The sequence below is a fragment of the Rana temporaria genome, chromosome 6 (assembly GCF_905171775.1).
Source record: "Rana temporaria chromosome 6, aRanTem1.1, whole genome shotgun sequence".
Lineage (NCBI taxonomy): Eukaryota > Metazoa > Chordata > Amphibia > Anura > Ranidae > Rana > Rana temporaria.
Window position 1 is genome coordinate 104,809,335 of NC_053494.1, and position 24,587 is coordinate 104,833,921.

At 50.1% G+C, this 24,587-nt stretch overlaps 1 pseudogene; it reads right to left on the minus strand.

Moving 5' to 3' along the window:
- Positions 1-12,185: 12,185 nt before the first annotated feature.
- LOC120944529 lies at positions 12,186-12,405 on the minus strand (annotated as a pseudogene).
- Between the last annotated feature and the right edge of the window lie 12,182 nt (positions 12,406-24,587).

The window sequence follows — 24,587 nt, forward strand, 5'->3', positions numbered from 1 at the left end:
CCCCCGTATCCGCCACACCAGCAAAAATATACATCACATGTTGTCATACATAACCCCAATTCCCCAGCACATATCCACCTCCCCATCACATCAAACCTGTAAGCTAATACATATATCACATGTGGCTTGATAAAAATGATAAAGACAATCGGCATGGCCGGGGGTAAAAGAGAGCAAAAGAAAAAAAGTTCTGTAAAATGGGATACCAAACTGGCGAGTGGGTCGTGCAGCCCTCAGCACAAAAATCAGGGCCAGTCGAAAGGGTCTCAGTCCTACAGTAAGGAATAGACGTTGTAGTTGCCTGGTTACCATTGGGCAGAGAGTCTTTGGAATGCAAGAGATAAAAAAACAGAAAAAAACATAACTCAAACATGAGAAACTTCTGGGTGTAAACAGGAACCCGCATAGGCCTCTGATGCAACAGGCATCGAGTCGCATGAAAAGTACACTCAAAACCTATGTAAATAGAAATATTGTTCTCCTGGTCGTATGACCTTGTATATGGATAACCATAGCTCCTGAGAGCAACAAAAAAAAAAAAAGGGAAAACCTTCTTTAGTAGACAGTGTGTTTGGAGCTCAGTCCGCATCCGCCGCCGGTCCATCAGCCTGTCGCACAAGGTGTTCGTTGGCATCCAGCCATCCAGAGGCCTCCGCCGCCGACTCAAAGAACTGTGCTCTGCCTCCAACGATAATTCTGAGCTTAGCAGGATATAACATGGCGTAATTGGCGCGCAGGCGGTAAAGCCTCTTCACCTCTCCAAATTTAGCTCTGCGCCTCTGTACTTCCGCTGAGAAGTCGGGGTAAAAGGACACTCTGGCCCCATTAAATTGAACATTGCGCTTTTCTCTGGCAAGTCGCAGGATTATCTCTTTGTCCTTGTAGTTCAGGAGTTTAGCCAGCATAGTATGGGGAGGGTTGCCCGGTGGCAAGGGTCTATGTGGAACCCTGTGCGCTCTCTCAATCGAGTAAAATGGCGTAAAATCATCTTTGCCGAATACCTCCTGCAGCCAGTTTTCCACAAACGCAGTGGGGTCCCTGCCCTCCGTTTTTTCCGGTAAACCCACTATGCGAATGTTACTTCTCCTCAAGCGGTTCTCGATGTCTTCATTTCTTAGTTCATTGGCAGACGCTATCCTGGCTGCGACTTGTAGTTCCCTAACCAAAGGGGCCATTCTGTCTTCCACATTGCTGACACGGCCCTCCACTGCTGTGGTGCGTTCCCTAATTTCCTGGATATCATGGCGGATCAATCCCACCCTCCTCCTTCAGGCCCCCAAAGTGGACCTGTAGCGTCTGTACTGAGGCAGTGCACTTATTGACTGCCTTAAGGATCTCAGCCAGCGTAGGTTGTTCAATGTCCTCCCCGTCTTCCTCCTCTGCTAACTCTGGGGGGAGCTGGGCTGATGCCTGGTGTGAGGTCTGCGTGGAGGATTCCCCTGTCTGCCGTGCCTGAAAAAAGTGTCTCTCTCCCCTCTTTTTTTAAATCAAAGAGTTTTTATTGAGCAAAATAATAACGTACAGGGCGCTCAAATCGCGCACGTTTATAATACACAGCGGGTGATTATTAACAGAGTGTGGGCATATATATCAGACCAACATGCGATAAAGGGTACAAAATACATCCATATCTGTTTATCTTGTGACGTGTACAAAGTGCAGTAGGGTCAGTTGTCCATCCATCCACGGCCCTCCCGCCCCCCCATGTCCCTTCATGGGCTCAGTGATATTTTGGGCACCTCTAACCCTCCCGGGAGCAGGTTGCAGACGAATTTAGCCATTTTCCCCAGATTTTGTCGTATTTGGCCGCACAGCCCCTATGTGAGTATACTAGTTTTTTGTAAGGTAGGACACTATTGACCTCAGCCAGCCAGTGGGACAGCTCTGGGGGTTCTGGACGCATCCAGACCCACGCTATGACTTTGCGAGCTATGAAAAGCGTCTCATGGAGGAATACTTTGAGGAATTTACTTATTTCAGTGTCAGGTAGAATGCCTAAGAGGCACAGCTTGGGCTGTAGAGTAATGGGGGATCCCATTTTGTCGTGAAGGAATTTTACCACCTGCTCCCAGAAGGTCTGGATCTTAGCACACTGCCATAGTAAATGAAAAAAAGTGCCTGTTTCGCGATTGCACATTGGGCACAAAGCGGAGGAGTCCCTTCTGTACTTGGAAATTCTAAGAGGTGTGAGGTAAGCCCTGTTTATGATGTAGGTTTGCGTGAGGCGATCTGACAGTTTTGGGGATACCAGTTTACATGCATCTAGGGCGTCACTCCACTCATCATCCTCTAACGGGCCCACTTCCCCCTCCCACCTGGACTTCAGGGCATAAGCTGACACTGTCGCCCCCGGAAGCGTGATCATGGTGTGAAACTGGGTGATCAGTTTTTTAGGGTCTGGGTACCTGACTGCTGCCATGAGGGGGTTGTCAGCAAGGGCCAAATCATCCTGGGGGAATTGCGCCCGAAAGGCGTGCCGTATCTGGGCATAGCGGAGGAACATATGGTCTGGCAGATCATACTCAGATTGTAGCGTAGTAAAGGGTTTCAGTTTTCCGCTCCTGGTGATGTGGGACAGGTAGAAGATTCCCCTGGCACTCCACACCTCAGTGTCTTGTATGTGCTCGAACTCCGGTAGGGCTGAATTGCGCCACATGGAGGTGTAGCCATGCAAGGGTGCTATGTTCAGTCTACCCGACACTATGTTCCACACCCTCCTGTAGTGATACAGCAGGGAGTGGCGTCCCTCCCTTATCCTTGCCCCCCCCGCTATAGCCACCAGGGGGTCGCCTATCGGTTGGATCCATGCAGGACAGAGGAGGCGCAGGAACCTGATCCTGTCCACCTTGTCTACATGGAACAGTTTTGACAGTTGTGCAGCCAAATAGTACGCATTGAAATCGGGTAGTGCCAGTCCTGCCAGGTCGGTCGGGTTTTTCAGTCTATGCCAGGGAAGTTTGTGTCTCGCGGAGCCCCACACAAACGGCTTCAAGATAGTTTCTATGAGCCTAAAACACCTGAGCACAAGATACACCGGTGAGTGCCACACCATGTAAAGAATCTTGGGTAATAGGACCATCTTAATTAGATTTATGCGGCCCGTGACTCCCAGTGGGAGTCTGGTCCAGGCCTGTGTTCTAGATTTTAGCATGTCATACAATGGTGTGACGTTCAGTGAGGTGTAGTCTGCTGGATCTCTGGTGGTCCGAATCCCCAGATACTTAATGTCAGCCACTCTCTGTAGAGGGAGTAGAGCCCCTTCCCTGGTCACCGGGTAGCTATCCAATGGGAGTATTTGGGATTTGTCCCAGTTGATCCTGAGTCCCGAGAAAGCGCCGAAGCGCTCAATCAGGGACAGAGCCAGTGGGAGGGAGTTCGTGGAGTCGTCCAGGTATAGAAGTGTGTCGTCTGCATAGGTACTTATTCTCTCCTCCAATTCCCCTCTCCGCAGTCCCGTTATACCTGGGTGCGATCGTATGGCGATTGCCAACGGTTCCGCCGCCAGGGCATACAGCAGCGGCGACAGGGGGCAGCCCTGTCTTGTGCCACGCCGCAGTGGGAAACAGTCCGAGAGCCACCCGTTGGCCAGTACTCTGGCCCCTGGGGCCTGGTAAAGGAGCTTCACCCACTGAATAAATTTAGGTCCTAGTCCGAACTTGGCAAGGCACGTCCATAAGTATCGCCATTCCACTGAGTCAAACGCCTTGGCAGTGTCCAGGGCGACGACTATTCGGGCCCCTGGGTTGTCATGTTTGGCCTGGAGGTTGATGAACAGCCTCCTGAGGTTAAATGAGGTATTCCGGCCGGGCATGAAGCCCGCTTGGTCAGCGTGTACTAGGGAAAGGATCACCCCGTTGAGTCGGGCTGAGAGCACTTTGGCCAAGATTTAAATGTCCACTTGTAGAAGGGAGATGGGGCGGTATGACTCTGGTTGATGGGGGTCCTTGCCTGGCTTAGGGATCAAGACTATGGTGGCTTCCCTCATTGAAGGCGGGAGTTCTGAGCTAACAAAGATAGACTTGTAGAGGGCGAGGAGCCTAGGGACCAGTGTTTCTGCATAAGTGGTGTAGAACTCGGTTGGCAAGCCATCCGACCCCGGGGCTTTAGATTTTGGAAGGCCAGCGAGTGCAGTGGATATCTCCTCTGCCGTCAGTGGCTCCTCGAGCGCTTGGGCCTGCTGTGTAGTGAGTCGTGGGATCTGTAGGTCGGCAAGAAAGTTCTCGGACAGGGAGTCAGAGTCTGGGGCCACCGTGTCGTATAGGGAAGAGAAGAAGTCGTGAAACATATTAGCCACCTGTTCCGGGTCGGCTATCAGGTCTCCGTCTGGTGAGCGCAGGGAGATCACCACCGGAGGTCTTTCTTCGCAGTGTACCAGGTAGGCGAGTAACTTCCCTGCTCTCTCCCCATGCTCATAATTCCTCTGTTTGAGAAAGAAAAGCTTTCGCTTCGATTTCTCATAGTGTAGTTGGTCGGCCGCCCTAGTGCAGAGCTGAAGTTCCGCAGCTAGGTCTGTACTCGGGTTGGCAGAGTATTCCCTCTCTTTCGCCGTGACGAGTTCCATGGCCCTATCAAGTGCCTCTGCAGAAGTGGCCTTAAGGGAATTAATACGGGCCGAGAGTGTCATGCGGGCATGTAATTTGAAGGCCTCCCAGACTGCCCGGGGGGACGCAGATCCAGTGTTATCAGCAAAGTAGTGCTCCCACTCCGTGGCCAGATCCGCGTCCTCCGGTAGCAGGGTCAGCCAGAACGGGTTTAACCGCCATGTGGGCGGTGGGTGGGTCCGGGGCAGCGATAATTTTGTCCAGCATGGGCAGTGGTCGGAGAGGGACCGGGGAGAAAAGCCTGTCTCTCTAACCCTGGGAGAAGCGTTTTAGACACTAGGACCAGGTCTATGCGGGACATTGAGTGGTGCGAGGCCGAGAAACATGTGTATGCCCGCTCTGCGGGGTGCCCATGTCTCCACACATCTACTAAGTTAAAATCCGTGAGAAGCCTCGCGAACCTCGTGGGACGCGGCCTAGCGGGTTCAGCCTGATCTTTGACCAACCTATCCAGGGAGGGATCTAGTACTGTGTTAAAGTCACCCAGCCAGATTGCCGGTGTATCAGGGTGCAGGGCCATAAAGTCGAATCCGGTGACCACTACGGTGGACTGAAACGGGGGTGGGACATAAAATGCCATAAGGAGGACCGGATCCCCATGTAGTTTAGCTTTCAAAAAGACATACCTGCCCTGTGGGTCTATCACTGAATCCTGGAGTTCAAAGTGTGCCGTCTTGGCAATTAGTATAGAGACTCCTCTGGAGTGGGAGGTGTATACTGAGTGATAGCTCCAGCCCACCCACGGCCGCTTGAGCGTCCGCAGGGCCAGGCCTGCGGACCACAACATCCGCCCTTAGTTTTTTGAGTAGCGCAAATACTGCAGAGCGCTTAATCGGGTCCCTTAGTCCACGGACATTCCAGGTTAACAGCTTCAACGTGGCCATGGGACATACCAGGGGAGGTAGAGAACTCCAGGATTCAGACTATTTTTAAGTACATACCACATTTGTCTCTCTCCCCTCTTTAATCAAAAAAATTCCTTTAACATTTGCCAGGAAGGTCTGATTCTTTCCTTCTTCCCCTTGAATTTACTGGCCGATGCAGCAGTCCTACAGAGTCAAGGTGCAGGGTCAACTGGAGCAACCACACGCTCCAACTTTAGCCACCGTCCACCTGCCGCACTCCTCCACCTGTTCCCGCAGCTGACCAGGCAAGTCTCGCGGCCCAGCGAGATCTCACGAGATTTCGAGCAGCTCCGTACCGTGGAATCCTGGTCTCCCGCAGCGGAGCCCGTCCGCCCTCCCCCTAAGAGAGGTAAGAACACAGGGGGGAGTGGAGACACAGCGTTAATCGCATTGATAGCACAATGGGGCCAAGTAGACAGCAGGGATAGCAGCCACGATAGTAGGGCTGGAGTGAGGGTGCAAGTTCAGAAAAGTTCAGGGGAGACTTGTCAAAGTCCGTTCGGGCATGGTTTCGCTATGTAGGGGGAGTAAGGAGTGTAGAAGCTCACTCAGACATTCTCACTCTCTCACTCTCTCCTCCATCTGGTCACGCCCCCGCTTGCCAGTTTTCTACCCCTGAAATAAAGATTGCAGCGAGACAAGTAATATGTTCTTCTGCCCATGTCAAAATCTGGTTCACCTCCTTCTGAGCGCCCTGACTGCAGGTGCCTCCTTGGTGATTGATGTAAGCTACTGCAGTAGCATTGTCGCATTGAATCCGAACTGGGTGGCCCTGTTACTGTCAGGGAAGGTTCCCCCTGCTGGTGTTACTGCTATGTTATCCTTGGGCTGCAGTACTGGCATCCACCAGCGGGGCGTTCTTGGCAGTATGGAGCATACAGCCCTTCCTGCGTTCAGGTGTGACCTGAATGCAATCAGCACGCCTCTATAAATACCCGGCGTGTGTAATCACTCCTCGCCCTGGTATCGTCATACCTCCTGGACCTGAGCCTGTTATCTGACCCTGCTATCTGGACTCTGTTTCTGTTCCTTATCCTGAGCTTATCCTGGACCCGTTCTTCCCTTTGCCTGTTTACATTGGTTCCTGTTCCCTCTTGGATTCCTGCCCCGCAGCCTGTCCATCCATCTGCTCCCTGATCCGCTGTGTTCCCATCCTCACCCATCTACTGACCTCCCATGTGTATGACCTCGGCTTGGCTCGTTTATGAATACGGTATTCCCCTTTATTTGTACATACTGTTTGTTGTTTTATTGTGCACTGGTGGTTCACACATTTGTAAATAAACCCCTTTTATTTCACTACTCACCTTGTTTGGTCCCTTTGTGCGGTCACACAGTCTGATCTACCAGCATTCCTGACAGTATACCAGGGCCATCCCTTGATCAGACGTGATTGCTTTGAGGAACCATACTGGTGTAGTGTGTGGCTCTAAAGATGGATTTCAATGAAATCATTTACTATTCTCTGCTGGCAGAGGAGGATGAGGAGTATTGTCGCCAGGTTTTTGAGGGATGGACAAGTGACCAGCTGATGGAAGCCATCCGATCAGCCCATTCCATGGTGGATCAGGGTTATATGTCTTATGATGATGTTCAGGCATTAATTTGGTTGTGTGTAAAGCCAGCTCTGTCATTTATTCCTGATGGCAGTGACGATTTCTCTCCCACCTTCAGTCGTGACCAAGTTGAATCCTTGATATGGTTATTAGAGGATGATCCAGTTTCTTTTGATGAACATTATTCCTCTTGTTCCCAGCAGAAGTTGTCTGAATGCATTTGTTCAGTGCAGGCTCTGATTAGACAAGGTGTGTGTGAACCTGCTTTTGTTCAGCCTGTGCTGCAGGCATGGTCAGATCTCATGATTCCAGCCAAGCCACTGCATTCCAGCCCTGCCATTAACCACTCACCTTCCTAAGGATCCATCTGTCCATCACCTATGGCAACCCCAGCCCAGATAATTCCGCATCCTACCAAATATTACTACCCAGTTTCTACTAATTGTACCTATCCTGCCTTTAATCCACCTGTTTCCAGCCCTGCCATTAACCACTCACCTTCCCAAAGATCCATCTGTCCATCACCAATGGCAACCCCAGTTGAAGCTCAGTATATACTGCTTCCCACCAGATACCAATATCCAGTCTCTGCTCCCTGTACCTATCCTGCATACAACCCACCTGTCTCTTCTCAGCCGCCTACTAACCCACAAAAACTTCCTCCAGCTACTGTTCCCTCTACTCTGCCATATCCCAATCCTCCTTTCCAGTCCGCTGCACCCCTTACCTACAGAGCTTCTGTGGCTAAGCCCAAGAAAAAACGAAAGTTTTTCCCAAGCAAGATGATCCTGCCAGTAACCCAACCTGTCTCCACACCAACCAACCTGCTCCAGTCTGCTTGCATGCCAGCTGAACCTGATTCTGCCAAACCTCTACCTGCTATGCGGCCAGTTTGCCAGCCTGAAGTTCCTGTGCCAGTTTGCCATCCTGAAGTTCCTGTGCCAGTTTGCCATCCTGAAGTTCCTGTGCCAGTTTGCCATCCTGAAGTTGCTGTGCCAGTTTGCCAGCCTGAAGTTGCTGTGCCAGTTTGCCAGCCTGAAGTTGCTGTGCCAGTTTGCCAGCCTGAAGTTGCTGTGCCATCTGCCCTGCCTGTGCCAGTGCCATCTGCCCTGCCTGTTTCAATGCCATCTGCCCTGCCTGTTTCAGTGCCATCTGCCCTGCCTGTTTCAGTGCCATCCGCCCTGCCTGTTTTAGTGCCATCCGCTGCCCAGTCTGAGGTGTCCCTGCCCGCTGCCCAGCTCGACGACCCGGAGCCTGCTGCCCAGCTCGACGACCCGGAGCCTGCTGCCCAGCTCGACGACCCGGAGCCTGCTGCCCAGCTCGACGACCCGGAGCCTGCTGCCCAGCTCGACGACCCGGAGTTTGCTGCCCAGCTCGACGACCCGGAGTCTGCTGCCCAGCTTGATTTGCCCCTATCTGCATCCCAGCTTGATGTACTTTTTGCCCAACTTAAGATTTCTGTACCCGCTGCCCAGCTTGAGCTGCACTTTGCCCTGTTAAAAGTCATGGACTTTCATCTGGCCCAACCTGATGTGACTTTATCTGCTGCCCAGCTTGACACCACGGACTTCCCCCAGCAACATCTAATTGGAGCGTCCGGAGGCCGCTCCTTTGGGGGGGGGTACTGTCAGGGAAGGTTCCCCCTGCTGGTGTTACTGCTATGTTATCCTTGGGCTGCAGTACTGGCGTCCACCAGCGGGGCGTTCTTGGCAGTATGGAGCATACAGCCCTTCCTGCGTTCAGGTGTGACCTGAATGCAATCAGCATGCCTCTATAAATACCCGGCGTGTGTAATCACTCCTCGCCCTGGTATCGTCATACCTCCTGGACCTGAGCCTGTTATCTGACCCTGCTATCTGGACTCTGTTTCTGTTCCTTATCCTGAGCTTATCCTGGACCCGTTCTTCCCTTTGCCTGTTTACATTGGTTCCTGTTCCCTCTTGGATTCCTGCCCCGCAGCCTGTCCATCCATCCGCTCCCTGATCCGCTGTGTTCCCATCCTCACCCATCTACTGACCTCCCATGTGTATGACCTCGGCTTGGCTCGTTTATGAATACGGTATTCCCCTTTATTTGTACATACTGTTTGTTGTTTTATTGTGCACTGGTGGTTCACACATTTGTAAATAAACCCCTTTTATTTCACTACTCACCTTGTTTGGTTCCTCTGTGCGGTCACACAGTCTGATCTACCAGCATTCCTGACAGTTACCTGTGTGTCCAGGTTCTGAGGGCTAAATATACTGCCCGTATCTCCAGTCTGTTGATGGGCAGGCTCCTTTTCGGTCTTGGCCCAGGTTCCCTGGGCTGAAGCTTCTTCCAATACTGCTCCACAGCCTATTAGGCTGGCATCCGTAGACACCACCTTCCAGGTGACTGGGGGAAAGGATCTTCCTTTCCGCAAGTTTTTGGTCTTTAACCACCAACTGAAGCTTTGGTGCACCTGTGGAGCCAGGCGCATGGGTAAATCCAGAGCTTGGATCTTTCTTGTTCCAGGCGGTTAGAATACTGTCCTGAAGTATTCTTGAGTGAAACTGGGCATAAGGGACAGCCTCGAAGGAGGCTACCATCTTCCCTAATAGCCTCATGCAAAGGCGAATAGATGGTCTCTTGTTTGCCTTGACCTTGTGGATCAGGTCCTTTTTTTTTCTATTGAAAAGCCTATGGCGTGCAAAACACACCCAAAAACTCCACCCGGTGCAAAAAAAATGTGCACACACAAAGAGGTGCGACAAAAACGTGCAGACGGGTACTTGCATCAATTGGTCCTTCATTAAGAAGGACCCAGGGGGGATGGGGCCTGCCTGATCTGCAGAAACATTTTTAATGCGGCTCAACTAGCCCAACTTTCTAGGTTCCACTCAAAGCGACCACAAGCGATATGGATGATTATGGAATCTTACGCTTGTCGTCCACATCAAATATCCCATATTATGTGGCTTCCGCCTAGACCCACTATTCTATGTTCATCTTTATCCTTCTCTCTGGATATTTGGGACAGGGTCTCTAGAATTCAGAATTTCAAATCACCTCATTCCCCATGGGCACCCCTGATGAGGAATAGTGCTTTCACCCCGGGCCTCGATCCACTTGCTTTCCAATGGTGGACGAACAAGGGTCTGCTGCGCATAGCAGACCTTTGCGATAGAGGGAATATACTGTCCGAGCAATCTATGCAGGAAAAGTACCAAATGCCATTAGTGGAATGTTACCGATATGTCCAATTACGTAATTTTGTACAAACTCTGGCTCGCCAGAGTGACTTAGCGGTTTTTCCTCCCATGGAACACTTTTGCCCTCGCTATGATAGCCTTAGAGGATATATTTCTGAGATATATGCGATGTTGATGTGTTCATCAATTAAATTGAACTATATGCTCCAATGGGAGGAGGACCTGCAGGAAACCTTTGATCTAGAGAAATGGTATACAATGTCGGAGACTGCATCTAAATCACTTATAAATACATCTATAATAGAAGCTAATTATAAAGTGTTGCTTAGATGGTATATGGTGCCGGCTAGGCTCGCCACCTTTGTACATGGGGCTACCCCTAAGTGTTTCAGGGGTTGTGGCCAGATTGGAACTACCTTCCATATTTGGTGGTCATGCCCAAAAGTAAGGAGATTCTGGATTAGGGTTTATAATTTTATTTACTCATTGACTCAGTTGAATATGGTTAAATCTGCGAAACAGGCACTTTTGGGTGACAGGGTGGCGGGGCCTCTAGAGCCCAAAGGCGGCTGCTTACTTTTATTTTTATATCAGCAAAGATTACGATAGCTAGGAATTGGCGTTCCGCCTCCTTGCCATTCGATCAGCTTAAAAGGAAATTGTCATGGTTGATGTTGAATGAGAGACTGACGGCACTGGTTCAGGACAAAATGAAGATGTTTCATAAGGTTTGGGACCCATGGCTTGCATATCTAACTAATGATCTAAGATCGCTGGCGATGTAGATATGGTCCTATCTGAATGATCTCAGGGTGCTGGTCGGTTGCTCTCTTATCTTTCTCTTTTATTTATTTGTTTTTATCTTTCTTCTTTGTTTCGCTTTTTTCCTTTTCACCTCTACCTTTCTTACAGGAGGTCTCAAACATGGGTCCTCCCGTCTAGGTTATAGCATTGGCAATGAGATGGGTTTAGGATTTTATGATCGGGGACCCTTGGCCGGTAGGTCATGGGATTCCTAGGGTAAGCATTGATTATTTATGTTGTTTATACTGGGTTACACTTTGTGCTGTACCTTGGAGTTTTCCTTAATTTTCTTATTCCAATATTTCTGTTAAATACTGCATTGCACTATATATTTGATATGTGGACCTTGATGGTGTTTGCTAACACTCACTAAATCTGTTGGGATGCTTTTGTTTTGTCATAATGTATCTTTTCAATAAACATAATTGGAACATAAAGAAGGACCCAACCCTGATCCCCCGGGGCGTTAGGCTCCTGACAGGGACTGAGGTACTCACATGGTCTGTGCAGCCGAAGCCAACACGGACCCCATTCCTTGGAAAGTCTGCCGAAACAGAACCCTCCCATTACTAGGTGGGGCTCCCCCGAAGGGAGACCCCATGAGAGCAGGTGAACTAAGCCAGAAGGCCATGTCCACCCACTCCCAAGACGTTCAGGGCTGGTCCGAGGACCGGCACCCTACTTATCACACTGTAACAAACGTGACACCAAACAAAAGTAAACATAAAAGTTTATTTTACAAGGGGTAAAATAAAAAAAAGGGGGGAGAAGAAAGAGGAGAGTGAAAAAGTGACCATCGTGCAGTACGATGGCCGGCCTTCCGGCCAGGAATCAAAAATTCCTCTGGTTCTAGCCAAAAGGCCCGGCCCTAGAGGCAGGTGTTAAAAAGGGTGACGTGACCAAGGTGCCAAAAAGCAAAAGTGCCGGTAAAAATACGAGTGCAATTACGGCACCCCCCGGACTGCCACTCTTCAACGGACCCTGACCCCCGGCCCAGACCAATGCAGCCCCTCCCCAGTCAGGAAGGTATCAGAACAAGTAGGAACCAATGGAGGTGAAGAGTCTTCATAGCTCCCACCTAATTATATTTGGCAGTACCGGCCAATTCCCCTCAATAACCACGAAAAGGGGCAGGCTTTCCCAACCGAAAAAACTGAAAGGGGCGTAAACTACACCAATCCAGGCCAGAGGCCAGGGCCCCCGGCCCCTCAGCTTTGACCTCATGTTTCTCCGTCCAAATCAGAAGGCTTCCACCTCCACGCCAGCAGGTTCGGTGTACTCAGGACGGTTAGCATAGCGCCCCCCTACTGGCAACTGATAAGAACAGATACTACACTTGATCTTAGCCAAAAGGCAGAGAATCAGATCAGGTCCTTTAGTGACTTGATCTTGGGCTCTGGAAGGAATACCCAGCTTTGGGCTGTCTATGATCATGCCCAGGTACTCTACCCTCCTTTAGGCTTGTAGAGAGGATTTTTGTAAGTTTACAATCTATCCTAAATGCTCCAGGTATCTTATGGTGGTGAGCACAGCATGATCTAATTTTGCCACTGACTGATCTATAACAAGTAGATCGTCTAGATAGGCTGTTATCGATATGCCTTGTGCTTTGAGATTTGCCAACAGAGGGGCTAGTACCTTTGTAAATACCCAAGGTATGGTAGCCACACAAAAGGGCAGAGCCACAAACTGGAAGTGGCTATGTTCTACCGCAAACCTTAAAACATTTTCATGAGCGGGATGGATAGGCACATGTAAGTATGCGTCTTTGATGTCTATTGACGCCATGAATTCTCCGCCTTGTAGGGTGGCGACCACTGATCGAATAGTTTCCATTCGGAAATGGCGAATGTTCAGAAACTGATTTAGAGATCTTAGATCCAGAATGGGTCTGACGTCTCCGTTTGGCTTTGGGATTACAAAGAGGTTTGAATAAAACCCTGAACCTTCTGTGATCAGAAGGAAGCTGTTTTTAAAGGATCCTTGGAAAGCCTTGAGCTTCGGAACTGAGAAGATGGGATCTCTCGAAATTCCAGCTTGTACCCTAGGAATACTGTGGATACTACCCATCTGTCCTGGATTTCTGTCTGCCATGCCGCTGAAAACTGACGAAGCTGTCCCCCCACTCGGCCAAGCGGGGGTGCCTCTTCATGCAGAGGCTTTGGGGTTTTGCTGGTTAGCCCTTGAACCCCACTGCTTCTTGTTCTTCTGGGCCTGGTCTTCTTTAGCCTTTGTGGCTGGTTGAAAATGCCGTCGCCACTGGCTGGAGGTAGATTTACCAGGAACCGGGGAGAGAGAACGTTTAAAACAAGGTCTCTTGTTTTTCTTCTTCTCTGGTAATAGAGTGGTCTTCCCATTTGATATATTTTGGATATATTTCTCCAATTCTTCCCCAAAGAGGCTTTCGCCATGGAAGGGGAAACTAGCCAAAAGCTTTTTGCATGGTGCCTCTGCAGACCAATGCTTTAGCCAAGGAATTCTGCGCGTATGCACCAGCTGGAGTGTGAGATGTGATGCTTGCAGAATCGAATCTCTCATATTCTCCCACAATTTGACTTGTTCTGGAGGCAGCTCCTTCAGGCCTTGTTTTACCTGATCCTTGAGGACCTGACACATGCCTACTGCTGCTACAGCAGGTTGGGCGACTGACCCAGCCAGAAGGAAGGAAGGAAAATTTCAGTAAAGATTCCAGTTTCTTTTCCGAAGGGTCTCTGAACACCTGTACATTATCCACTGGACAAGTCAGGTTTGTATTTACACAAGAAATGGCTGCATCTACCGAAGGCAGGCTCCACTTCTTGGAAAACTTTTCCTCCATAGGATAAAGAATGTCAAACTTCTTTGGAGGTGCAAAACGTTTGTCTGGATGTAACCAGTCTGCGTAGATTAGCTTTTATTTTTATTTTTTTATCAATAACAATTTTATTGGTCAATGGTTCAAGTTTCACAAAATTTACAGCCGTTCGGTACTGTAGACAAGCATAGACAAAACAGGAAAAAGTACATTAACCATAGAGTGGGGAGTGTTCAATATCTGTGCGAAATATATTACACTGCCAGCTTGCTTGTAGAAGACACTGGTGCCACCGTGGTGGAGTGCAAGCTGGCCTTCGTCCTCCCGAGTCTTTTGCATTTTGTGGCTAACTTGAACAACAGTTCTAATTTCTAAGTATTGTAGAAGCCGGAGACACTAGGGGTCTCCAGGGGGAAGAAAGGAGGGAGAGAAAGGAAAGGAAAGAGTAGAGCAGAGAGAGAGTGTCATCAAGTTGGTCCACGTACCTTCTCAGGGTGGGTCCTCCGGTGGTGCCACAGCTCCCAGACCGCGTTGTGCGCCTCCAGTCGATCCCGCATTTTGCTGGTCATTTCCTCCATGATCTCCACATCCTTGATCCTGGCGTATAGGGCCTCAGGGGGAGGGGGGAATCGGCATTTCCAATGCAACGCCACCAGGCATCGAGCTGCCGTGAGGATGTGCTGGGCCAATTTATTATATAGGGACGGGAGCCATATCGATGGGAGGCCTAGGATAAAATATTTTGGGGATCTGCCTCTCTAGGAGTCGCCTCAGCAACTGTCGGACTGAGTCCCAAAAGGGGAAAATCAGCGGGCAGCTCCAGTAAATATGAAGGAGGGTGCCCTTCGCCCCCAGGCAGCGCCAGCAGCGGTCCGAGCTAAAGAGATATATGGCGTGTAGAGGACGTCTGGGGTCATGTACCAGAAACATAGGATTTTGTAGATGCTTTCTTTATATAACGTGCAAATCGAACTCTTTGCCGCCTGTTCCCAGATCTCATGCCATTGTTCCATGGGGATCTCCTCGCCCAGGGGCTTTTCCCATTTGATCATATACGCATGTTTGCCTTTCACCTCCATGGGCCAGGCGTTCAGTATAGCGTATATCCCTGAAATCAATCCCCTCTGGGCCGAGCCCACTAGAATCAAGCGTTCAAATGGGGTTGGGGGAGAAAACTGTAATTTCGGTGCCATCGTTAAGGCATAATGGCGTATTTGGAGATACCCGTAGAATTCCTGGCTTGGGAGATCGTATTGGGTCTGTAGTTTGGCAAAAGGGCATAATTTACGGGTCAGGGGATCCACCAGATTGCCAAAGTGGAAAAGGTTCCGTGATGTTCCCGGATGTGACATGTGGCGAGTAAAGCTGTCTGGCACCTTAGGGTTGCAGGCAAAGGAGGTCAGGAGCGAGCTGTCAGAGGTCAGCTTGTGATGGGGCATCAGCTTACGCCACACCTGTCGGAGCATCGTCATTGGGCCGAGCATACGTTCAGGGTCTACCTCCGCGTTTGCACTCCACAGTAGATTGTTAGGGTGGACCGGGGCCAGCCATAATTTCTTAATTTCCATCCACTTGCTATAAAAACGCAATGTGAACCAGGACGCTACGGTCCGTAGCTGGGCTGCCTGGTAGTATCTAACGAGGTCCGGAAAAGCCAGACCCCCATCCGATCGCGCCGCCAATAGGACCGAACGCGGTATCCTATGGCGCTTGTAGTTCCAGGTGAACTGCAACAGGTCCGTCTGGAGTTTTCGTAGGTGGGCGTACAGGACTGGGATGGGTAACGTTAGGAACAGGTATAGGACCTTCGGAGGACAGTTATTTTCACCGATGCAACTCTCCCCAGGAGGGATATATGATGTTTTTTCCATTGTAAGAGAAGGGTTCTGATAGAGCGGAAGGGGGGGGGGGAATTTTCCTGATAGAGTGTGCCAAAGCTGGGAGTAATATGTATTCCCAAGTACTTCAGAGCAGTAGTCTTCCACGTGTATGGGAAGTACGTTTGCAAATGGATCGCCTCGCTCACCGGCATATTAAGCGGGAGCGCTTCTGCTTTGGATACATTAATTTTGTATCCCGAGAGGGCGCCGTATCGATCGAGCTCCGCATGGAGGTTTGGTAAGGATGTTCTAGGCTGGATCAGGGTTAGAATTACATCGTCCACGAACAGCGATATTTTAAACTCCCGGTCCCTGACCATGATGCCCTTAATGTTGGTGTTCCCTCGAATAGTGGCGGCCAGGGGTTCTACGCATAGAGCAAATAGTAGGGGAGAGAGCGGGCAGTCCTGCCTGGTGGCATTTGTCACCGGGAACGGGGAGGAAAGGGCAAAGGGAGTCTTAACTTGGGAGGATGGGTTCGCGTATAGGTGCCGAATTGCTTGCAGGAAGGGTCCCTGGAATCCCACGTGCTGTAGCATAACAAACAGGAAGGGCCACCCTAGGCGATCAAAGGCCTTTTCTGCATCCAGGCTAAGTAGGAGGGACTGCAGGCCATCCCTGTTTGCCACCTCCACTAGGTCAACTATTTTTCTGGTGTTGTTCCCCGCTTGGTCTTTATGGATAAGGGAAGGGAGAACTGCGTTCAGGCGAACAGAGAGTAATTTAGTGAAGATTTTAAGGTCTGGATTTAGAAGGCCTGTAGTTGGCACAGAGTGAGGGGTCTTTTTCTGGCTTGGGTATCACTGTGATAAAGGACCGCTGCATATCAACTGGGACGGGGGTGTCACGGAGGAATGCATTAAATAGTTTGCACATATAGGGCAGCAGGATAGGGTGAAATGTCTTATAATATTCGTAAGGGAAGCCGTCTGGTCCTGGGGCCTTGCTAGGGGACAGGGATTTAATGGTGGACTCTAGTTCCTCTTCTGTGATCGGGGCATTAAGAGAGGATAGATCCTCAGGCCTCAGCCACTCCACTGCGTTGGGCTACTTCAGGGGAAAAAGGGCTGCTTGGGATGTCGGGGTTATGTCGTATAAAACTCCGCGAACGAGTGGACTATGTCTCTTGGGTGTGTAAGGGACCCGAGTGAGATTTAATTTGATGAGGTGTCGAGGCTTGGGTGCTGTCCCGCAGCTTCCGAGCCAGGAAGGAGTGGGCCTTGTTCCCCTTATTGTAGAACAGCTGCCATAATCTGACTAAGGCCTTTTCATCCGGGCCCACAGCCAGGTCACTCAGGGTCGCCCGTAGAGAGGTGATCTTCTTGAGAAGCGCCAGGGTGGGAGCGCTCTGCAATTGGCCCTCCAACACCCTGAGCTCCCCCTCAGTCCGTATTCTCAAGGCCTGTGCATCTTTCCTCATGGCGGCCGATAGGGCCAAACATTTGCCTCGTACCACCGCCTTGTGGGCTTCCCATAAGATGGGGGGGGTCATGTCTGGTGTGTCATTTTCTGCAAAGTAATACTTCATGGTGGACTCTAATTCGGATTTTGAGGGGGGGTGTTGTAGAAGGAATGTCGCCAAGTACATGGCTTGCGGGTGGGGGCGTCTAATGCTATAGTCAGTAGGACCGGTGCATGGTCTGACCAGCATATTGGGAGGATCTGGGCTGCCTGAGTCTGTGTAAGGGCTGTGTTGTTGACAAAGAAATAGTCTATCTGGGAGTGCATGCAGTGAGGAGCTGAGTAGAAGGTGTATTGTCTGTCACCGGGGTGGAGGACCCTCCAGGCGTCAAAAAGAGCGTAGCGCCTTGAAAGTTGGCGAAACTGCCTTGAGTCTCTAAGAACTCGGGCTGAGATAGTTTTGGGGTTCAGCACATGATGGTCCGATGCCGCAGACTGGGTCAGTTTAAAGTCCCCCCCACCACTAACAACCCATGATCTGTGCGATGGAGGCGAGAGTAGACCTTAGACAGGAACCCATGTTGGCGAGTGTTTGGGGCGTATATTGTGCAGAAGGTGACATGGTCATGCCAGAGGCCCTGCAAAATCAGGAAGTGACCCTGCGGGTCACTAGAATGACGTGAGCTAACAAAGGGGGAGTCCTTCTTGATCAGTATGGCAACTCCTGCTCGTTTGTGGGGTCCAGAGGATAGGAAAATATGTGTGTAGTACTTGAAGGAAAAGGCAAAGGAGCCCCCCCTTATCGAAATGTGTCTCTTGGACCAAAATGACATCCGCCTTCGATTGCCTGAACTCCCACAGCGCCGGGTGCCTTTTTCTGTTGGAGTTTAGCCTGTGAACATTTAAAGTCAGGATCCTAGCCATGAGGGTGGAGGGGGGGGGTGAGAGGGGTACTCACCATTTGTTGGCGGAGGCGTTCATGAGATCGGTGTCTGGGGTGGGCACCCCACAGGAGGAATTCCAGGTACGTTCTGCGGCGCCACTCCAGGGCCTGTTAATGACAATAAAGGAAGGAAAGAGAGGAAAGCTAGAAAAGAAGGAGAGAAAAAAAAGATTAGAGTCAAAAAGCAGTGGTAAACTTTAACAAACATTAATTGCAATTCTCCTAGACCTATGAGGGCACATGGGCCCAGGACCAGACAGCTTCCCACGTGCTCCCCCAGCCCGCTGCCCAAGGGGCGAGTCGGGGGGACACGGGAGAACCCAAAGTGGCCCTTCAAAGTGAAGGGGCCCGGCATCCCTCCTGTTCAAAAGTAAAAAAATGGGAAATTGTAAGAACTGGAGAACTAAAAAAAAAAAAGTGTGAGGAAAAAAAGGGGGAGAGACGCGGGGGGCTCTCTCTAAGAGTCTCGTCCGAGACTCGCCCAAAATGCTATCAAGAACTAAAGCTAGGGCAATTAGAGGGGGGGACCAATAGTTGGGTAGTGGCCAGGGAGAAGTCTCATGGGGGTGAACCAAAGTTCTCAGGAGTTCCGGTGTTGTCGGTTGCGGCCTCTCGGGAATCTTTCTGGGCCTCGGGTTCTTTTGGTCTGGGGGACCTTCTGCCAGACTGCGGGGGGCAGGGGCAGGGGTGGGGTAGCGATGAGATCCCAGTCCGGGAGCTGAGGGATTTCCAGGACATCACAGAAAGGCGCCAAGTCCTCTGGGTATCTGAGCACTGCTGATTTGCCTTGGTTTTTAGCCGTCAGGCTAAATGGGAAACCCCAGCGGTAGGGGATGTTCTCTTCTTGTAGAATGCGTAACAGTGGTTGCAGCAGTATGCGTTTTTGTAGTGTTATCCATGATAGATCTGGGTAGAGTTGAATTTGGGCATCATTATGGGTGACTTTGCGGGCAAGGCGAGCCTGTCTCATGATTTCCTCCTTCAGGGGGAACGAGCTGAGCCTGCAGATAATGTCTCGTGGCTTGGAGGCGGCTGCTTTCTGGCGCAGGGCCCGGTGGGCTCTGTCTTTATCGATGGGGCGAGTAGGGGGTTCTCCGATCAAGTTGTTGAATACGGATTGTAGGACAGCATGCACATCCTCAGGGCCCTCAGACTCCGGAATTCCCCGCATTTGAATGTTATTTTGGTGTCCCCTGTTGTCCAGGTCCTCTACATGTCACTGCATTTCTCTAAGGAGGTAACGGTGGTCTGCGCCTTGGAGTTGGGTCCTATGGACCTCCAGCTTAGTTTCCTGGAGTTCTTCCTCCACCATTTCCACTCTATCCGATAGGTGTTTAAGGCCCGACTAAAGGGCCTGGATCTCTGATCTGCATGTGGACTTCACGTCTGCCATAAGTTGTTTAAAGTCATCTTTGGTGGGCATAGCTTGGATGTAGGAGTACCATTGAGGGGGCAAAGGAGAGGAGGGGGCTATGTCCCGAGGTGCTGATGGGGGGAATACAGATTAGGATGCTGCAGGACTTGCTGAGGGGCTCCCCAGGATGGGGGGCAGGCGACTGTCCGGTTTCGGGGACAGAGAGGGGGCCGGGGGGCCAGTTATCTGGGCGTAGGAGGCTGAGGCAGTCCCCGGGGGTCCCTAGGGGCCAGGTTCTCTGGTGCGGGGAGGGCACTGCTGTTGTGGAGAAGGGGGAGCCGCCCTAGCGTGCTCTGTTTTAGGCCTGGGCCTCTCTAGGCCTGATGCAGCGAATGGGTGATGTAGGGGGTGGGCCGGGCCATCTTGCAATTTCCCACCGGCGTCTCCTTTGAGGAGATAAAATAAGTTCTAAGGTCCGGTGAGGATCCCGGAGGGGGTTGGGATGATCCCCTGGCTGCCGCGGACCGGGTCATCCTAGATCTGCCCATGTATTTGGGGCAGAAAGGTCCCGTAATTGCCGGTATGCTGTGGGCTGAGAGGGAGCTATGGACTCAGGCTTCCATCTAGGTCCACTTCCGGTCACGCCCCCCTAGATTCGCTTTTTTAATAAAGGATGAACAGGAAAAGAGCATGCACCCTAAAGGGATTTTAATGAGCCCAGGGAGGAGACAGGTGATTCAGGTAACTCCGAAGAGGGCAACCTGAATTCAGTACGCACTGTTTAAGCATAACATTGCACCTGTGACCTTGGCATTTGGGAAGCAGAAAAGGGTTCCTCTGAAATCCCTGATCCATCCGACTCCTCATCCCTGTCCTCTATAGGTGTTACCTCATCCTTCTCTTCAGATCTTTCTGAAAGAGAATCTAAAACCGCCGAAGAAGATCTGCTTCGCTTTTTGTCCTTTTGCGAGGACTTTGCGATTAACGTAGCGATCTTTCCTTCTAATTTTTCCATGGCTGCGATAAAGGTATCCTCAGTGATATATGCAGGCCCAGGTGCCACTGGAGAAATTGTTACTCCCAATAGTGGCAATGGCTCCTCCTGTATTGGTATATCAAGGTTTACAGGGAAGGAAGGTACCGAGCAGGTACGGCTAGAGCCTCCTGTCTCAGGCGGCGGTGCTTTCTTGTCTTTTTTAGTCCCTGAAATCCTTCTAAGGGAAGACATATTATCAAGCAACAAGCCAAGGTACCAACAATCATATACTACTGTGCTTAGTTTAGCAATCTACATAAAGTATGCAACTTAAACACACAGTTTAATGCTATAGAGTGGGTGTCTCTCTTGGTAGTGCCCTACCAACCACATAGAGCTTACGTGCCCCTGCTGCGTCCCAAGAAAAGAGCTGCTAGCCTGAACGATTCTCTTATGGCTCTGTTTGATCACCATCTCTTTGATTTCACGTGCCTGCGCACGTTTGGATCCCCCTCCTTCTCCTCCGCCCCCCCCCGGGCACTTACCCAGCGTATGGAGGAGAGGAGCTGTGGCCGTCTTAATGCAGAGCTCTGCAGCGAAAGAATATGCCCGTCCTACGGATCTGACATTCTACAGAGTGAGGTGAGAAATTCAGCTCTCTACTCCCTCTAGTTGCCAAAAAAGCGAAGACACTCTACTCTGAATTTGAAAAAAGGTCATTAAAGGATCAGTAAAGGATCAGTAAAGGAATTTTTTTTTGGCTGAAATGACTGTTTACAGGGTATAGAGACATAGGGCCAGATTCTCGTAGATCGGCGTAACATATCCTATTTACGTTATGCCTCTGCAACTTTTACAGGCAAGTGCCGTATTCTGAAAAGAAAGTTGCGGCGGCGTAGCGTAAATAGGCTGGCGTAAGCCCGCCTAATTCAAATTGTGATGAGGTGGGCGTGTGTTATGTAAAATAACCATGACCCGACGTGATTGACGTTTTTCACGAACGGCGCATGCACCGTCCATGGACATATCCCAGTGTGCATTGCTCCAAATACGCCTCAGGGACGTATTGGTTTTGACGTGAACGTAAATTACGTCCAGCCCCATTCACGGACGAGTTATGCAAACAATGTAAAATATTCAAAATTCGACGCAGGAACGACGTCCATACTTAACATTGGTACGCCGCATGTACGCCACCATATAGCAGGAGTAACTTTAAGCCGGGAAAAGCCCAACGTAAACGGAGTATCTGTACTGCGTCGGCCGGGCGTACGTTCGTGAATTTGCGTATCTAGCTGATATACATATTTCAACGCGTAAATCAGCGTACACGCCCCTAGTAGCCAGCGTAAATATGCAGTTACGATCCGACGGCGTAAGAGACTTACGCCGGTCGGATCTAATAGAAATCTATGCGTAACTGATTCTAAGAATCAGGCGCATAGATACGACGGCACAACTCGGGAGACACGCCGTCGTATCTCCTTTGTGAATCTGGGCCATAATAGTGAACTGATTCCTTTTAAAAATTATTAAAAATACATAAAAATCAATCATATATAGTGCGCATGCGCGGGATCTCGGAGGAAGACGTGCTCTGAGTGAGCTCCCGGCACCCCGGCCAAATAAAGCAAACATACGACCCGACGACGGAGATTGCGACTCAGCCAGCTGAAGCCCCAACTCGGTAATGAACCGGAGGGCACGCGGACAGCCAAAGCGGGGATAGCACAAGCAGCCTAAGGCAGAGAAAGAATCGGGGCCTTCCCCGGGAAAATCCAATATGGCGTCCGGCCATCCCGAGACACGCGGTAGCATGGCAGCTAGATCAGGCAGCAGCAGCGCCACTCAAGGGGGTAAGAAACACTTCCCTGACCCGTTCTCCACACAATCCTCGGAAGAGGCAATCCAGCGGGAGGAGGCAGCGTCGCCGCCAAATTCACAGTCCCCTGTCCTCTATGCTGGCAGACTGGCATCAGCACACCCAGCCTCCTCTATGGACAGGAATATGGCTGAAATCACTGAGGCCTTATTTAGCCAGCCTAGCCAGGAGCCCCAAGTCCCCCTTCTTACCCAGCTTCCTCACTACTCTCCTGATGCTATATTGCTGGGGAGATTTTCCACCATGCTCCAGCAAGAGTTATCTAAGGCCTGCACCATTATAACTACTGATCTTAAGAGAGACATTCATGGCCTTGGGGAACGGTTTGACCTAATAGAGACTAAGGTTGACAGCACCATTAAAAAAGTCAATCGGAATGCTAATATGATTACAGATTTTCAGTATAGATTGGAGGAGGCCTACACGAAAATTGAGGACCTTGAAAACCGTTCAAGGAGATACAATATATGCGTGCGTGGACTGCCTGAAACGCATACTGATTTGGAAAATGTCATGAAGGACATTATGCGAGAATTGTTACCAGATATAACTACACACCAAATGGAAATTGACCGTATTCACCGAGCGCTTGCGGCCCCCAGATCGGATGGCCTCCCGCGCTATGTTATTGTTAAGCCACATTATTACCGCATAAAGGAAAGATTGATGCTAGCTGCCAGCAATAGGCAGGATCTGGCGCTTTACGGATCACCTATACAGTTGTTTACTGACCTGGCGCCCTCAACTGTTTAAAAGAGCAGAAATTTGCGCCCCTTGCTGCTACAGCTTATGGACAAGCAGATTAAGTACCGCTGGTCCTTTCCGTTCAGACTTTCTTTTACGTTTAAGGGGAGGTCTCATTCGTTCACTACTTTCCAGTCGGGAGAAGATCTTCTACTCAACCTTGGAATCATCGTCCGAGATACTCCGACTCCGTCCCCCCCAGCATCCAGATGGCCGTCATCGCCCTTTATCACCGATCTGGCAAGATGCCAACCGCTCTCAAGTTCGGGGATTTCGCCGGAACACCTGATCGGACTTGACTGATTCCCCCGTGCAATGTAGTACTGGAGTACTGGCTTAAACATTTTCTACTTGTGCCATGAACCTTTATTTTTGTTTGTTTTTTCTTAGGCTCCAGTTTGTCTGACTATTTGAGTATATTAGATGGTTTGGTCGGGGTGGTCACCCATGCCACCCAACTGCGAGACTACGCACCCTCCTCGGAGGATGGTACCCTTGTGTACTATTAACCGGATCCTAACTCCAGTTGGGGTTGTCCCCAGTGCCTTGTTTTATTTTTTTTCCGACCTTATGGTTGGATTGTTGGGCCACAGGCCTACTAAGGTTTCTTCTACTTTTTTTCTTTTTCCTTATTAATGTATTTCTTTCTTACCTTTCCCCCCACCCTTCCCATCTGCCTCGGTCACCTAGTCTGGTCCATGGAGCCTGGAGGAGTTTGATGCCTGTTTCGATGGAAGCGACCATCACAAAGTCTGTTCAAGGTAAGAGTGCTCTGCCCTACCACAATGGCTACATCTCATTCCACTGATTACTCCATAGTAAGCCATAATGTCCATGGTGAAAAAATATGCAGCGCTAAAAATTATTTTACAAAAGTGCAAATTATGCGTCAATGTGATGAGAACACAGTGACCTGTGAATAAGTGTCCATTTGAAACAACAAACACAAAAGAAAACACAGAGACAAAAAGTCCATCAATAGGGGGTGTATGACCACATCTTCATCATTGGAAAAACTTTCTGCACGATAAAATCAGGAGTAGATGGAATACTCTTACCAGATGACGTGGATCTGCTTGTCAGCGACAACAGATCGTAAACGCATGGAAGGACTCCACTCGACTCTGCTCGGCTGGACGATGGCACAATAGTAGACTCACCACGGGGTATCCTGATGGATGGCTGTGAGCCTGGACTGGAACCTCACCGTAGGTGTACTTGCTCCAACTCCAATTCGTGAACAGGAACAGAGGGTCAGCTTGTTTGAACGCCAACTGGTGATGTGAACAGTGGTGTCCACTGATGCGAGGTGCACACAGACATGGAGTTTGAAAAAACTTTGTATCCAAGCAAGTCATGCAGGGAAAAGAAAGAAAACAATGCTCCGGATGGTGCAGGTAAAAGAGGATAGGTTTTATTGTAATAAAACCAAAAACATAAAAGTGATCACTTCAGTATAAAAAAGAGTAAAAGCAATATGGGGTGCAGGTATAGCAAGCCCGACGCGTTTCGTCCAAGTGGACTTCAACTGGGGCATCTACCTTCACCCCCATATTGCCACATATATATAATAA